This window comes from Eupeodes corollae, chromosome 1 (genome assembly GCF_945859685.1).
Source record: "Eupeodes corollae chromosome 1, idEupCoro1.1, whole genome shotgun sequence".
NCBI classification, from domain to species: Eukaryota; Metazoa; Arthropoda; class Insecta; order Diptera; family Syrphidae; genus Eupeodes; species Eupeodes corollae.
The window spans coordinates 307,827,443-307,844,646 of NC_079147.1; the positions used below are offsets into that span (position 1 = coordinate 307,827,443).

A 17,204-nucleotide genomic window follows, 5' to 3' on the forward strand; every position below is an offset into this window, starting at 1 on the left:
CAAGGACACATCAAACACCAGCCCACCGCACTAATATCTAATAATTTACTTAATTTTTAGCTTATTAATCGGCTACTATCACGCAATCTTTTTCTCTCGAATAAAATTAAATAAGTTGCTCTAAAAATAATCAAATTCATCACAAAAAAGATGTCTGCTTCAAAAAGAAATGCCTCACTCTTAAATAAAAAGTTTGCCTTGGGTTTTTCAACTGCCCGGCTAGCTCAGTCGGTAGAGCATGAGACTCTTAATCTCAGGGTCGTGGGTTCGAGCCCCACGTTGGGCGAAACAACTTTTTTTCTCTTATTAATATTTTATATACATTTTGAATCAAATAAAAAGAAAATATTTTTAATCAACTCACTCTCATAAATTCGCCCCCCATTTATATAAATCTTCATGCACTAACCTAACCATGCGGATAAGTCCCTTTCTCTGGCTCTCGACGAGTTTGACATGAATCATTGTGTTTTGAACTTTATTTTTAAAACCAAACCGAACAAAGGATATTTCTGCCGTTTGTTGTTATGTTGGGGGGGAATTAATATATGAACTCAAAAAATGTCCTTTAGAAAAACGGAACAAAGCCAAAGAAAAAATGTATGCCAAGCATACAGGTAGAGCGCGTTTCCACCCTTTTTCTTTTTATATCAAAATGATATCTCATTGTAATTCAATGTGGAATGTGGGTCTTTAGGTCTTGTTTTATTTTGTGTGTGTTGTTGTTGTTTGTGTTGTTGCTGCTGCTTCTACTGCTGCTCTATAGAGTCCTTGTTCTTATCCTTTTCCCGTGATTCCACAATTGCCATAGTCGTTGTCGTTGTCGTCGTATTCGTCGTCATCATCGTCGTCGCATCCTTTGTTCGATTTAAGTTGATGTTGAAGCTCCCTGCTGGCGTTGTTTTTTTTTTTGTGTTGTTAGGTACATCTCCGTTCGTCCTTCAAATGTTCAACCCCCGTCCTAGTCAATTTTTAACTTTGTGTACAGTTTCATAGCAAGGGAGCTTGTTGCCACCAAATTATGACGCAATTCGATGCTATTGCGTAATAGATTTTATTCGAGGATTAACACAGTGAAACTGCTGTTGTTTTTACGAAGGTACGAATCGAACAGTTTGGATGTTGCGCCTGCCACAAAAAGTTGCACATAGCCTGTTCTACGAAATACCTTAGAGAGTTATAGGTACTGTACATTCCTTCATACAAAGTGAAAGGACGCCAAAAATTTTGGAAAGACATTGTATGTGCGCATCGAAGTTGAAGAAGAAGAAGAAAGGACGCTTTTGCTGCGTGTACAGTTTCAATATCCTTGCACATATAAATCGTCGTGGAATGACAGCGACAGGATTTGGAGTTGGGGTGGTGGCTGCTGCGTTTTCATTTTCTTTGTTGTTGAGTTGAGTTGGCTTTGCTTCTATTCCTCCCCAGCACGCACCACACCAGGCTATTTTCTCTAATAAGAACTACGTCATTTGTGGAGTTTGGGCCTTTTAAATTCAAGGATTCTATCCAGGATATAAATGGGATTTATCGTAGCCGGTGGAGCGTATTGTTATGTTTCAAATGCGAAATGAATTTTCGGACGCAGATGTTGTCATCTGTAAGGGGGTAAGTTTTACACTCAAGGGGTTTAACAGCATCGGCAAAGGGGCTTGGAATGTATACCTATAGTATCTATGTACGATCCTTGTTTTAAAAGGGGATTTCGGAAAGCCTATGACCGGTCGGTCGGTAGGTCGGTGTGTAAAGTATACGTCAGGTTGGCAGGACAGGACGGGGTTAAATGTTTCTGTGTTGGACTTGTTTTGCATAAATTCGGTGCGTGATTTGCGTAAATATTTACTTTCACTCTCTATTCCGGTCCAAAATGGCTGTTATGCTGTTTTGCTGGTGGTTGTTATGGTCTTCCTCTGCAGGCAGTTAAAAGGAAGTACGGGTGATGGATGAACACGATGTTAACATGACAATGCGGAAAAGAAGCAACCATGAGCTTTTATGCTAGGCAGATATGTTTTCGTAGGTAGATTCGTTCAAACGGGTGCAAGTGCGAAATATTCAGTAAGGTGGTCGATGATGATGGTCAAAGTCAAATGGTTTTGGTTTATATAAAAGCGATATTACTACGACGTAATTTGGGTGGAACATTCGAGAAGAAACGATGATGAAGAAGAGGGTTGGTTAATTTTTGTGAACTGAAAACATACCTATGATTTTGGCAAAAATTGTGGGTAGATAGGTTTTTTGATGTAATATGTACATAGATTGAAGATAAGCTCAAAGGCACTTTAATAAAGTTTAAAATTTGTTAAGGGATATTTTCAAATCTGTCAACGTCAAAAATGACAGCTTTAATTTTGAGAAAACTGACAAATGAATAATTCTACAAAAAATAAACTTTTCTTTTGTGTTGGGAAGGTTAGAAATGTTTGATTTTGGCATTGAATGTATACATTTATTAAAATTGTTCTTTTACCTTTAAAAATGTAAAAATTATATATATGCATTAGCTTATGGATGTATGAATTTATTACACAAATTTGTTAAAATAAAAATGTACGTTATGTTGTACAATATTTATTTGGTTTGAAATATCAAGTTTGTATATGTACACTCCGGTCCACTTGAATAGAAACAAACTTTTTTCTTACTATCAGAACTTGTAGCACTTTGGTAAATTTATAAATTCACCTCTTTGTTTTGGTTTTAATAAGAGGAATCTACTGCAAATTAAGCTGCATGGTCAGAATATTACAGGAAAATACCATTAAGTTATTTTTTACCACTTTTCTAATTGCTTCATTAAAAAACACTGTTTTTTTTGCGCCGCTTGAATAGAAACAGTGTGCGTTTTGTTTCTATTGGTTACGGTTACAACAAAAATTCTTATTAGATTAAAAGCATTAATTGTTCGATCAAAGAAAAAATAGGCCGCGGAAAACCATTAAACCTTGCAGAAAAGGCCAAAATAGAAGTATACGCGGAAAACAAGCTTCCCCTACGCACAATTACCAACAAAATAGAAAGAAGGGTGAAAATTGTTTGGTCGTACCTAAGAAATAAAGACAGCTATGGAACAAATATGAAGGGCAGGCAAACAAGAGCCACAGCAGAAGCAGACAGAAGATTATTAAGCTGGCCTCCAATTCAAGCGACTCTGCTGCTAAAATCAAGGCGAAGGGTGGTATTGCAGCTAGTCTTAACACTATTAGCGGTGTCATTCCTGGGCCACAACATTTGAAGCGCCTTAAATTGAAGAAAAAACCACCATTAAATAAAACACGACGACAAAATGGAATAGATTTTTGCAAAAGGAATATGACGTAGAAGGAAGAGTGGATAAAAGTGGTATTTTCTGACGAAAAAAAAATAATTTAGATGGCCCGGACGGGTATAAAAATGACGGCAAACTCCTACAAGAAAATATTGCAAGAAGCTTTCCCTAAGTTTACTAATGTATTTGGACCAATGCCGAGAAAAATGTTACCTTACTTCAATGGCCACCGTATTTCCCGGACCAAAATATTATAGAAAACGTATGGGGATGGATGGTTCGTAGAGTGTACGACTCTGAACGGCAGTATGATGACAAAGAATCGCTTACTGCAGCTATAAAAGAGGAATGGAGTGCAATTTAATTAAATTACTTAAAACAACTCTATGAATCACATCCCAACAGGGTTTTTGAAGTTATTTCAATTAAAGGTGGTAGCACACATTATTAAAATATCATTTTAAATAAAGAAATACCCTCTTTACTGCATTTTTTTTAAATTTGTTTCCTTATTTAAGGGAATTTTTCTATTCAAGTGGCGCAAAAAAAAAAACGGTGTTTTTAATGAAGTAATTAGAAAAGTGGTTAAAATAAGCTAATGGTATTTTCCTGAATTATTCTGTCTATGTAGTTTGATTTGCAATAGATCCATCTTATAAGAACTAAAACAAAAGGGTGAATTTATATATTTACCAAAGAGCTGCACGGTCTAATAGTAAAAAAATAGTTAGTTCCTATTCAAGTGGAGTGGAGTGTATATGTATTCAATTTTAAATGAAGAAGATATTATTTTCAGCTCAATTTTCGAAATACTGTCTTTTCTTAGCCGATGATAAAGAACAAAAATGCTGTACCCAACACTTTTCACTTTATAAGTTCAATCAAAAACTATTTAGTTTGATCAAATTATTAAAAAAATCATTTTAATTCTTTTTTAGAAATTAGAATTAGAAATATATTTATTCATACACTTTCATTTTACAAATAGTTAATAAAATTTGTACAATAAATGAAGAATAAGTAATAGCTATGATTCTTTAGCTTTAAAGCTAGTGTTGAAATATACATAGCGAATTTAAATTAACATCAACTAAAAAGTGATGTTTTTATACATAAAAGTTTCTTTAACAAATATTATCTACACACACAATTTAAGTCAATTGTGAAAAGTCAGTCCTTTATTTTTTTTTTCAGAAAAGGGTTTACATTTTGAGAAGTTTTGACAGATGTTGGTAAGTTATTAAATAACTTGGGTGCTGAGACAGTATAAAAGTTAGAGAAATGAGTTTTATGAGCAGTGGGAATATTGACAAGATGCATATTATTTATGCGTAGATTGTATAACTGCGAGTTCCTTCTTGGAATGTTACCACTTTACTTTAAAAATTCTTTTAGTGCTTTAAAAATGTAAAAGTGTCTCAAAGGTAGAATCCCCAAATCCTTGAATAATTGCCAACTTTGAGTTAATCGATTGTTGTTGCAAATGATTCTAATTATACGTTTTTGAGCAATCAACAAGGGTCTTAAAGTAGTACAATATGAACCACCCCAGCTTGATAAACCATATTGAGTGTGCAAGCACGTAATAAATTAAAGTTAAAACTCTTTTTCAGCAGAATGGTTTTAACTGACACATTTTCGTAGTAATGAGCACAAATTATAGGTACTTCTGAATCAATTTTGAAACAAGAATCGGAACAAGAACCAGCTGCTTGAAAATTTGGTCTACCACATCTTTGTACAGAAAAGGTGAATTGTCAACAATTCGACCCATGAAATATGAAATTATTATTGCAAAGCTGATGAATAGAAGTTTTGAATGACATTATTTTAGTTTTTTTTTCACTAAGGATTAACTTATGAACAGAGAACCAAGTTCTAAGAATTTTGATATCTTCTTCAATTTGGATGTTACAATTATGTTCCGAGTTTGACTGGTAAACGATATATCATCCGCAAAAGCCGTGTTAAGGCCATTCGTTTGCAACCTAAAGAGAGAGTTAATATAGACCAGAAAAAACAAGGGGACGAGAACGGACCCCTGAGGTACTCCAGATTTTAGATATCGAACTTCAATCATAACACCATTAACTACTACTTTTTTAACTCTTTCTTTTAAAATATGACTTCAGCCATAAGAATGATAACTCCTCTTAATCCTGCATTATATAATTTACTTAGCAGTAAATCATGATCAACCATATCAAAAGCTTTAGTCATATCAATAAAAAAAAAAAACATAGGCGGTTTATTATGATTCAAGCTGCCATAGAGTTGACTGCAAAGTCGAAGCATTGCATCTTCGGTTGACTTTCCAGATGAAATCTAAATTGATTTTCGCTAAAAAAACAAATTTTTTCTTAGAAAGAAGTAATTCTTATTTTCATTAGTTTTTCGAAAATTTTTGAAAAGGTGGGAAGAAGAGAAATAGGTCTATGGTTTGACATATTTGTTCAATCTTCTTTTTTGTATAGGGGAATCGACTCCGCACATTTAAATTGTTGAGGAAAACAACCTTGTTTAACACTTAAGTTAAATATATAACTTAACACTTTTGATACATATAAAGCAAATTTATTAAAGAAGTTGGTTGATTATTCAAATGAATTAGCTTTAGTAATAATTTGCTAATATTTTTTCCAAAAGGATGCTCTTTTAAATATTTCTGCGTGAATACAGCGTCAAAACACTATAACTTTCAATAACTAGAGAGAAGAAACAAAAAAGGTTAAAAGTTGGGAAGCTAATTGTGAGTTATAAATCATAATAGTTAGTATAAGTGAGCTCACTTAATTTCATTGATATTCAGGTATTTTCAAATAGTTATGTAGTTTTTTGACTTTTGTCAAAAAATGTTCTTTTCTTACTAAAGACAAATTGTCATGGAAATTTACAGTGTGGAGCAACACGTTCGAAACTTAAAACATTATTATCAAAATGGGTGTTCTCCAGAAGCAACGATGCTCCCTTTTCATGGGGTCCAAGTCGAGTATTTAATGTTTGGTCGCCAAATTTGAGTCCAGTAACTCAATGAATAGTCAGCAAACACAGCATCTCTGCTGTTAGTAAAAAATTGCAGGAGAATCTGAGGCAGTCAATTCTCTTCCGTGTTTGAGTCGTGTTTTGGGCGAAAATCATCTTTTGCAATGATGCGTATTTTCTGATAAATAGGTATTTGAATAAGCAAAATTGGCGGATTTGGGATGACACCAATCCATTCGAAATTCAGGAGGTACAAGTATCTAAATGAAGTTACTGTTTGATGTGGATGCGTCATCGGTCCGTACTTTTTCGAAAATGATGCTGGCCATGCCATCACTGTCAACGGTGATCGTTATGAACTCCAACATCTTGTGGAATAAATTCCATGATATGGAGGCCAAAGAAATATAGTTTCAAAAGTATGGCGGTACGTACTACACAGCTCAAGACACAATCGATGGCATGGTTATCTCGTGGTTGTCGTGTTATTTAACCCTTTTAAACTTTTTCAGGTGGGACTTTCTTAAGGTGCAGATCTATGCGAATTAGCCGGATACTACCGCTGCAATTAAATAAAATATAGTCGATTCCATGCCCCTAAGCAATAGATAATTGGACCATTCGAATGCCCCCAGTTAACCCGCAGCCATTTAAGCGATGTTATATTTCAGAAATAATTTTCTTGATCGGGGTTCTCAAATATAGATAAAACTTTATTGATGTCTCGTATACAACTTGTTTTAAACAATTTTAAAATTGACCTACCTTTAATGGATAACCCTGTATACGCACTTTTTAATTTTTAAAAAACGAACGCTACTGTACGTTATTGTATTGTTCGAAAATGTCGAACTTAAGATTCAAAGATGACATGTGGGTCCGGCAACTTTGAAACTAAGGCTTAAAGCAGATTCCTTTTAAATATTTTTTAGGATGAGAAATAAAAAATTCAAAAATCGAATATTTTTTTCCTTAAAGAGTATCTGAGAAACGCCTCAAGTTTTTTTTTATGTTTTAAAACACGAATTGAAATTTCTTCTGACGAAAAGTTAAATATTGCCGAAGTTCTTTGGTAAGCAAGCTTTATCGAAACATGAGTTTATGAATAATAAAAATATTGAAGGCAGGCAGGGAAAGAATTGAAGGCGAGGCATTCACAGACCGCCATCAAAATCAAATTCCTGACTAGTTTTCCATCGGCAAAATCAAAATATTTTGGGTCTCCCAAATCTTCGATTCACAGTACGAGACCTTACTCCCTGTTGGAATATAGGAATGATCGTAAAATACCATTTTGAGTGACCGTTTTCAATTTCAACTTTTGCAAATGAAATTCGTGACCATTTCCTATAAAAGCTCGATCCATACAGTCTTGCGACCATCATATTCGCTAACTTAGCTCCGTGTGACCTTTGGCTATTCCTTCCAATCGAAAGTAGAGATTAATAGAAACTGAAAACATTTAAGCATTTAAGGTTAAGAAATCACTCAACAATGCGTTAAAACCATTTTGCCGGGACATCAATTTTTCTTGGTCGCGATATGCGACCTGAGGTTAAGGAAGAGGACTAAGCAATAATTTTTAAAAACTGGAAAGAAAAACCTTGGCATAAGGTATTACATCATGATGCATGATGTGGATAAAATGATCAAGCATGAAATAGTTTTGAAATTATATACCAGTTCCCTGTATTTTCTTATCACAGTGTATAATACATATGCCGCTAGGGAGAACTCTGAACATAAAGACAAAAAATGAAGAACAAAGACCTTTTCAATTTTCATTGAAACTTAGAACTTATTTCGACACCACCTATTAACCTAAATAAATATTTTAAAAGATTACAAAAGAATGAAATACTTGTTTGTCTTATACCAGCATACGAAACAAGATACCTCCAGTGTTTCATTAAATATTTCTGAAGAATTTTAATAAACAAAAATATGCGCATCTTTTCATATTAAATACCTTGGGTTTTCCAACTTGAAGTGAAAACCTGTACAACCATTCATAATAAAAATAATAAATGTCAGAATTATTAAAAAAAAATCCATACACAACAAAAGTCTTCTGTATCAGCGCGTCTTTTATATCAAATCCACTCTTTTTTTATCAACCCTATAAGCAAGGTGCAAATTCTTGTTTGTCCTTCGTGGTCAAATCTGACGCTTACTCGCGCAACCTCTCAACTCGTTTTCTTTTCTTTGATGTGTCCTTTTGCTGCTGCTAAAGAAAACAAACATTTCCTAGTCCTTTTTTTTAGGTTTACAGTTTAGGTATTATTCCCTATAGTTGCTATGCTATGCATATAAAATCCTTTTACTCAATCTCGTGAAATGGACTTCACAAAAACGATCCTTTGTTTGCTTTTATCGCAAAACAACAACAACCCTAATATCTAATATTATCATGACGCATAAGGATATCTCGAACAAGCTGCAAAAACAAACTTGTTTCATAAATTTATGAAAATAAAAATAGAAAGGGAAAATCCACCGAAATCCTATTTTGCTTACAAATTTGTGCCATAGAGGGGAATGTGTAGGTTATGGGGATTCTGGGCTAAGCAAAAGGAAAACTTGCATAGCGGCCAGAAGGCAGGTATAACTGCCTACTTTTCAGAACAAAGCACATTTTCTAAGATGTTGCTACTATGGAGAACCATTTGCCATTACGTCGCTGTCGCATTGTTTCCGTCAATACTTCAATGTTATAACAGCATCATCCATCCATTCGAAAATGAGGAAAGGACTTGAAAGGTACAAACAACGCACACACAATAATGAAAGAAGGACGAAGCGAAGTTGTATAAGGTCCCCCCAATGAGATCAAATCGCTTCGTCCTTTCATTCACATTGAGAGTGTTTTGTTTTGTGTCCTTGCAGCTATAGCTAGAGATGGCAACTCAAACTCAACTAATCTTCGGTGTACGGTTTAGTGTCCTGTTTCGAATGGCAATGCGTGGTGGTGCTTGGCGAAAGGAACAAAAGACAAATAGCGGTTCTTTGTAATGGTATACTAACCTATAATTGATTACGTCACATAAGGATTACACAAGTTGTTTCATCAGAAGCTTCCTTGGTGCGTCCCTTGCGCTCGGTGGGCTCAACCCAGCTTCTAACAGCTTTCTTCTTCCTCTGGTCTCTCCCTTTCTCTTAACGCGACTTATTCAAAAGGACATGGAGGATATAAATTCTGGTATTTATTAATTTTTTTTCGTGTTGTTGTTATTGTTGCTGTAGCGACTTGAGTTTTGTGCGTGAATAATGCTTCAAGGAGATGATGGCATCAGCTAGAGAATTGTACGTTGGATTATGAGTCCTTTTTTGTCGCTTTTTATCAAAGACCGTGTTTTATTTTTTTTTCTGCGACTTTGTTGATGTTGTTACTTTTTTCGGCCGCAGTTATAAATGGTAAGGATTTTCGAAGAGTGGGTAGGATTTCTTTTCGTCCTTTTTTTCTTTTTCTTCTTCCTTTAAACGCACTAGGGTGACCAATTTACCTTGTTCATAATTGGATAAGCAGTGGTTTTAGGGTGATAGAATAGAGGTAAATGGAAGTCCTCAAAGCGAGCACCAAGAGACGACTGGTGTGTGTTGGGTCACAAAACTGGGATGTAATATGGATTCAAGCAGAGTTATAATTTTTTAATAAACTCCGGCTAAAAATAGGACGCCACATCTACTGAAGGCTGTTTTTTTTCTCTTTTTGTGATCAACATGCGTAGGGGTTAGGGTCTAAGTGAAATTGGAAGGGGGTGGGTAGGTGTATTAATGGAACTCTGGACTCTATTTTGAACAGTCATTTTTTAATCCGTTTATTGCTCCTTCTATAAACATACACTCGTGTCTACACATCTTTTCAAATCCTATTTTTCAATTTCTTTAACAATTTTCTCTCCATCAACTGGACCCATTTCGAACACTCTGCAGACACTACCTGGACACAAAACACGTTCATGTACTCGTATACTCACGTATAAAAACTTCGTATCCAATGTCCTTGCACAAATTACATTTATCCGCATATCAGGATATTTTTTGTTGTTGTTGTTAGTTTTCTTCTCTTTGGTATTTTCCTTATTTTTGTTCAATAAATCGAAGAAGGAAGAAAAACAAAAAAGGTATTAGGTTTAGAGGTTGGGTGGAAGGTGAACGAATTGGAAATACGACAAAGAGTTGAATTTGACAGTTTGATAGGTCCCAGGCGTCGTTGGATGAGATTCCACATCGCCTCCACGAACCGTTCCTACATACTTACATATATATTGGTATTGAGAATGGTTTTCAATTGCTTTCCTGAATTGGAGTTCTTTTTTTTTGGTGTTTCTTTTTCTTATTTTTGTTGTTAAGGTATTGGTGGTAGGCTTCTCCTTCTAAACGTAGTCGATGACTGTTGTGACAATATATCAGGAAGAAAGCCCATAGCCCTTGTCATACCTGCCTCCAGGATAGGTATAACACGAAGAACTTTATATAACCATGTTTTATTGTACCTATAGGTATTATACACCGTCGCTGCCGCCTCTCGCCGCCGCCCGCCCCCGCGCCGTGTACACCACCCAACCAAATGGTCTTGTATACCTTTCTAAATAGTTTTGTTTTTATTTTTGTATATGTCTTTCGGTTAGTATCAGGTTTCAGGGTTTCTACATTTTTAACGTTTGTAAAGTTTAAGGCATAGGAACTGTGGTTGATTTTATTCCTGGGTTATTATTAATGGTTCAGTGCGTCTTGTGACAGGATTAGGAATTTTTCAATGACATTCATAGATATGAACATATTTGTTTTGAGCCATCGTTTTTAAATAAGTGTCTGGTCTCATACCACTACAGACATTTGTGTCAATTTTTTGTCCATAGATTATTTTCATTTTCTGTTTCTGAAATTATTAGTTTTAAAACAAACAATAAATGATTTATTCGTAATATTTCAAAGAACCTTTCAGAGTTTTATAATCCAGTAGAACCCTAATATTTGGAAATGAGATTAATTTTCAATAACGATGGTTTTTCTTATTTCATACATTTTTAAATTTTTAATTGAAAATTTATTCAAATTATTAGAAAGTGGTGTTTAACCCATCGTCCCGAAAATCAAGGGTTTCACACTTAAATTGGGTACAACTGGCTACTATTTAATGCCTCCTTTTTGGCGCTCTTCTTATTTTTCAAAGGCAAGGCTATTAATGGCTTAAGTCTTAACCTGACTTCAAAATTATTTTAACAGGTCATGTTTTTGAGATATGTATAACATTTTAAAATTCGTAACAATTTTGTATTTTAATATCTTGAGTATGAAATCACCAAGTTAAGTAAAAGCTGTTTTCTTTGGTGATATATTCGGGAAGTGAAATCAATAAAATTAAATTTTTGGTACAATTTCGATTTTATGAAACGCTTTCTTTGAATTATAGCTTAGGTTAGGTTAAAGTGGCAGTCTGTGATGAAGTAAAACCAATTTGAGTCCCTTACGAAACATGAGAGCCTGATTATGTAAATATGATTGAAATCGTTAGAGCGTTATAGAAGAACACGTCTAGATAATGTTTGCGTGTTTGAGCAAGAGCAGAGCATGAACAGAGAAGGTGAAGAACTATTTCTTTCTCTTCCGCGTTCATACATCTTCTGCAAAATTCATTAAAGGATACGACTAGCCGCTTGGCATGATTTTCTATTAGACAGTGCCCGATAATGACACCAATTAACAAGCTTATATGCGATCTGCTTAGAGATATCAAGCACCTTGATCGCTTTAAATCTGGTGTACGACAGATGTTTTTTGTGACCTGACACGTGGTGATGTTAATTCCCATGGTTTTGGCCTTCTATATAGCGTCTTGCATTAGCAATAGTTTACATGTAGCGACTGATAAGCCAGCATTTGCCAATTGTGGTAGAATGGGTTGTACTGTAAAATTAATGGCGATTTCCTCTGACTTAAGCTCCAGCACCCAGCAAGGGTGAATATTAAACTGTTGTGCCATCTCGATAACAGATGATCGACAGTTATATGGACTGCTATAGAGTTTGTAGAGACAGAGTCCAGAGACTTGATAGCGGCCTGACTATCTGAGAAAATACGGATATCATATGTTGATATGTATTCTTTAAGACTTCTTATATCGCCAAAAGATCCAGGTCCATAGCTCTGTCTGATAACTTGGATTCCTTTAATATAGGGAAGGTTAACAAATGCAATTTTGTATATCCTCGAAAAAAGAACTTACTCCATTTTGTAGGGGTTAACACCCAGTCCACACCGATCAGCCCAAAGTTTTAATTTTTGTAAGGCATTTTGTAGAAGTTTTTTAATCGATATAGCAACGTCATCCACATAGGCAATCATTCTGAAACCCTCCGAATTTAGACCAGTTCGAATTTCATTCACCACTAGGTTCCAGAGTAGAGGGGATAAAACAAAACCTTGAAGTGTCCCTTTACTAATCTTCTAGCTAATTATTCTGCTAGCCAGCATTAAATGATTTAACTCCCCAAGCGAACTCTCTACGTTTAGAGTTGATAGAGCAGATGTGTTCATGTTGTTAAAAGCACCTTTGATGCCAAGGATCTCTCTATGATTTGGGGAGTATTTGATGGTACCGTTTTCACAGATTGACCTTTACAGTAGGTATATTGAGACGTATAGAAAGTAGAAGTCTTGCCTTTAATAGATATCAATCAATCTTTTCTGGGTCTTAAGAAGGAATAATGATAGACTTATGTGTCGAAGATATTTAGGGTTGACTTGCGAGCATTTACCTGCTTTGTTTATAAAAACAACTTTAATTTCTCTCTACTCTTCTTGGAATGATACAAAATATTAAAAACAATATTTCACAACTTTGCAGTTAGTATCTTCCTTTGTACTCAAGATATTAAAATCATAATTGTATTTTAAGTACTTTTTTAAAATATAAAAAAAAAACTCTCAATACGATGTAACTTAAAGTCAAACAAAATATTGCATAAGATAGGAAAGTTTGGAGCCAATATCCTTGGTCCTAAGATAATTGATTCGAAATCTAAATTTTAACAATTTTTAATTTTGTATTTGTAGGGTTTTGATTTTGTAAACAAAATTATCAATTCAATTTTTCTAAACTATTAATTATATATTGACAGAAATACTTTGCCTTTAGAAGATAAAGTTCATATCAATATTTTTTGGTTGCCAAGCCAACCATTACCAATTTTATTTCTAATAAAATTACTCAAAGTTAAAAGAAATATTTTCTATCGAATCAAACTGCAAGATCGTTTTTTTCGTCATGAAAAAAATATATTTGATAGTTAATTATAATTAAAAAAACACGTGTTTCAGGAATGTGGATTTTTTTGAAAACAAAGTGCAAAATTTTGCGATTTCCGGTTTTTTCAATAAATTAAATCAACTTTTTATTAAAAAATGTATGTATAGTATGGAACAATGTGAAACAGTTTCTTCTCTCATTAGCAAAGATTTACTTTGTATTTTCGGCACTCCACATAAGATATTCCATGAAAGTCTGGAACCTTACACCACTGTCTTGTGGTCCAAACAGTAAGCTGATCTAATTGATCTAATCGAACGTCTTGTGATGGCATTGTGGCTGCAGGTCCTTTCAATTTCCTCAGTTGTAGATTATTCTCCATGACATAAAAGTATCGTCGACGTTTATAAGTAGTACTTAGTTTTCTGGCATGGAATAGATCTTTGGCTACCAAGTACTTGAAACCACGCCTCGAAACCATCACGCGTTCGTCTGTACAATAGCCATGCATTCACGGCTGTCATGTTGATCACGTGGAAGAATATTTTGTCGTAAGATTTGTTTCATCTAATTTGTATTCTATAGTATCCAAGAAGAGCATCCAGCAGATCAACCCCACCCAAATGCCAATTATATGTTTTACAGTTTGATAGCTCTTTTCTTTTTTGTTAAAGCGTTGGACTTGCTACCGATATATGTCGAAGCAAGGTTTACAATTCCGTTGTCAAACCACGTTACCACAGAAATATCTAGGTTATCAATTGTCGCCAGTTTTCCCACTGTTACACCTCTTCCTTTTTTTCAATTCCTTTTCGGTAGGAACTTTATAACCCGGATCTGATTGCCTTTTATAGTTGCTAGCTGTAAAATCGCTTTCTTTGCCTAATAAGTCAACAGCGGTAAGGATGTAGTTGAATCCGTCTGGATGAGTTCTCGCCAGTCAAACAATAACGTCACTGGATTTACTATTCTTTGGAAAGTCGGTTAACAACTGTACATATCGTTGGGCTCCAATATAAAGTTCAAAGTCGTAGCTGGGTTGTATTGCGGCGTAGATGATCTGCTTTATGTTGGTATAATTTGTTCATCTATTGCCATATATTCTTCTCTAAGGACAGTAAAGAGTCTCTGCCTTGTTTGGTACAAGAATGGTCTTACTTTATGAAAGCGATCATGTCCTGGTTGTCGTTTGGGTATACTTGCGTAGGGTTGGTGTTGAAATGTATAAACCTTTTTATTTCTGCGAACCGGTTAATTTTTGGGTAACCTTGTCTTTCACAATGTTCCAATCAAACCTAGTTGATAGTAACTAAACTTTGGACATGTTAAGGCATATTCCAACAAACTGTTCAAGTTCCATTGCTGTTATATGGGCAATTTTTTCGGAACGTTCTTCACAGGACTATCTGATTGTTTCTTGTTCTATATATTTGAACATTTCGTCTATAAACAAGTACTTGTAGAATTGTATTGGCGTAACCAAGCTCCTTATATCCTCAGATAATGTCGTGAATGTCGTGAATGTCGTGGTTTCAGTATCACCTTTTTTCCAAAAAACCTATCCCACCATCGGGTTTTTTTAGCTCTCGCACTTCTATTTGAGGGAGCTACCATCTGGGATAAAGGAATTTTATCCTCTTATTCCCAATAGGATTCATCACACTCTGGAAGGCGGAAGATTTTTGCACCTGTTTCCCTCGTGCTTATCAAAGCGAAAATTTTGTAAAACCGAAGTGGGTCCATATCTGAATTCTGCAATGTTTGTATAAATAACTACGAAATCTAAAAGTGAAAATGTTGTGACTCAAAAATCTGCAATTCTATAAAAAAATAAAAAAACACTTTTATACGAGTAGTAATCCGTTATCTGCAACGTATTCCAATTAAAGTATCACGATCGTTTGATTCCTATTGAAAATTCAATGCCTTATATATAAATTCCCTTGTTGTGTAAAACCTAGGTAAATGTGCAGAAAGTTGTAAAATAAAGTAAATAAAAAGTAATTTGGGTTATTGCCAGCAGTTTATATTTTATGGGACGCGTAAATATGTATAAATGAAGATACAAACAAAAATTCAACTTTTGTGCACTTTGTTGGTTAAAATGAACGTATATTTCTGCATGATGTGCCGTATTTGATATAAACCGTTTTCTCAACTTATAAGTACTTTTTTTTTTTCATAAAATCGAAAAAATTCAAATTGTCAATAATATCCATATCATTTGCTCTACTGAATTTTTTTTTCAAGGGCTACATTTTATTTTTATATTTTTTATAAAATTTGGAATTTCTCAAACCCTGGTTTCTCTTACTGCACTCTTTGTGATTAGTTTGACGGAAAAATTTGTTGCCGAAACTCGTCCATAGATGGCGTTTATTAATACAATTTAGAGCGTTGATGTTCTTAATTTTACACTGTATGCAAAAAACAACAGAATTTTTTTAAAAATGGAAAATATCTACAAAAATACGGTTTGGCTCATATATGCAGAAAGAGGATAAAAACAATTCTTCCATTTGTGGTCGAGATAATACATAAATTCCAAACCGATTTTTTTAATTCCAAGTATTGTTGATTTTTGCAAACAAAATATTCCATTTGATTTTTCTAAAAAAAAAGTAAATTTTTACAAATCGAAACCATTAAAAATGTATTAATAAATAGGAAAACGGGTATTTTTAAATTGGAGCATATATTTATAATCGGACAACAATACATTCCAGGTTTTCAAAATCCTTATTAGGTAACAAATGAAAATTATTTCCTGTATCATTAGATATCATCATCATTAGTCTTCTTGAGCTAGTGTTAAAACATGTAGACTCCAATGTTTATATATCCTTTTTTACAATTTAATTTGAAGGCAATAATTTTTAACGAAAGTCATGCTAATTTTTAAGTTAACCCCTATCTCCCATAATTTGACATGACGGACGTTCTTGCTTTACCAGTTTCCTAGAAATAAACAGTGGTAAAGGGTGTGGCTTTAACACCAAATGTGGATTTAAGCTATTTCATGAAATCTTGCAATCTTAATCCATTTCGGAAACTGAAGAAAATGACTTTCAAGAATATTAATTCACTCACTTCTTTTTATGAACAACAAAATGTTTAATGTTGTTGAGAATTTAACCATTTTGAACAAAGTAAAGTTTCTATTGAAATACCCTCCATCCTCATGTGTGCAATATGATTAACTTCTGTTACTTCACCTTTTTCCCTCTGGTATATTATTGCAGTAGTATATTTTCAGTTGACAATTAAATTGGGCTGATTTCAAAACTTCGTCAAAAACTCTAGTCAATAGAGTAAACACCCATAAAATCAATTTCATTCTCAGCTGGGTACTTATTGAGTCTAAAAGTAAAATAATATTCCTCTCATATTTCTACTATTACAGTTTCACTGATACGTGTCAAAAACGTTTGCAGTTGTCGTATAGAACTTTTCAAAATTATTATTACGAGTGTGAACAAACTTAAAAAAAAAATCAGCTTGAAGGCGTATGAAGGTACTACATTTTCATGTTCATAGGAACAACAACAAGAAAAAAATAAGGAAGAAAACTTTTTGAAACTATGAATAAGTCGTTTACGTCATCCTATAGCTACAAATTACTTCAAATTTTGTTCGGAACCGCTGCCAATTCAGCATTACTTTTCACCGCCAAAATATGTGTAGTCGAAGTAGACCCGA

The 17,204-nt window shown here is 34.1% G+C and overlaps 1 non-coding gene across 1 annotated transcript; it reads left to right on the forward strand.

Annotated features, from left to right (window-relative positions):
- The first annotated feature begins 213 nt into the window (after positions 1–213).
- Trnak-cuu (transfer RNA lysine (anticodon CUU)) lies at positions 214–286 on the forward strand. Its single transcript has one exon. It is a non-coding gene; the product is annotated as a tRNA-Lys (tRNA).
- Positions 287–17,204: the final 16,918 nt, after the last annotated feature.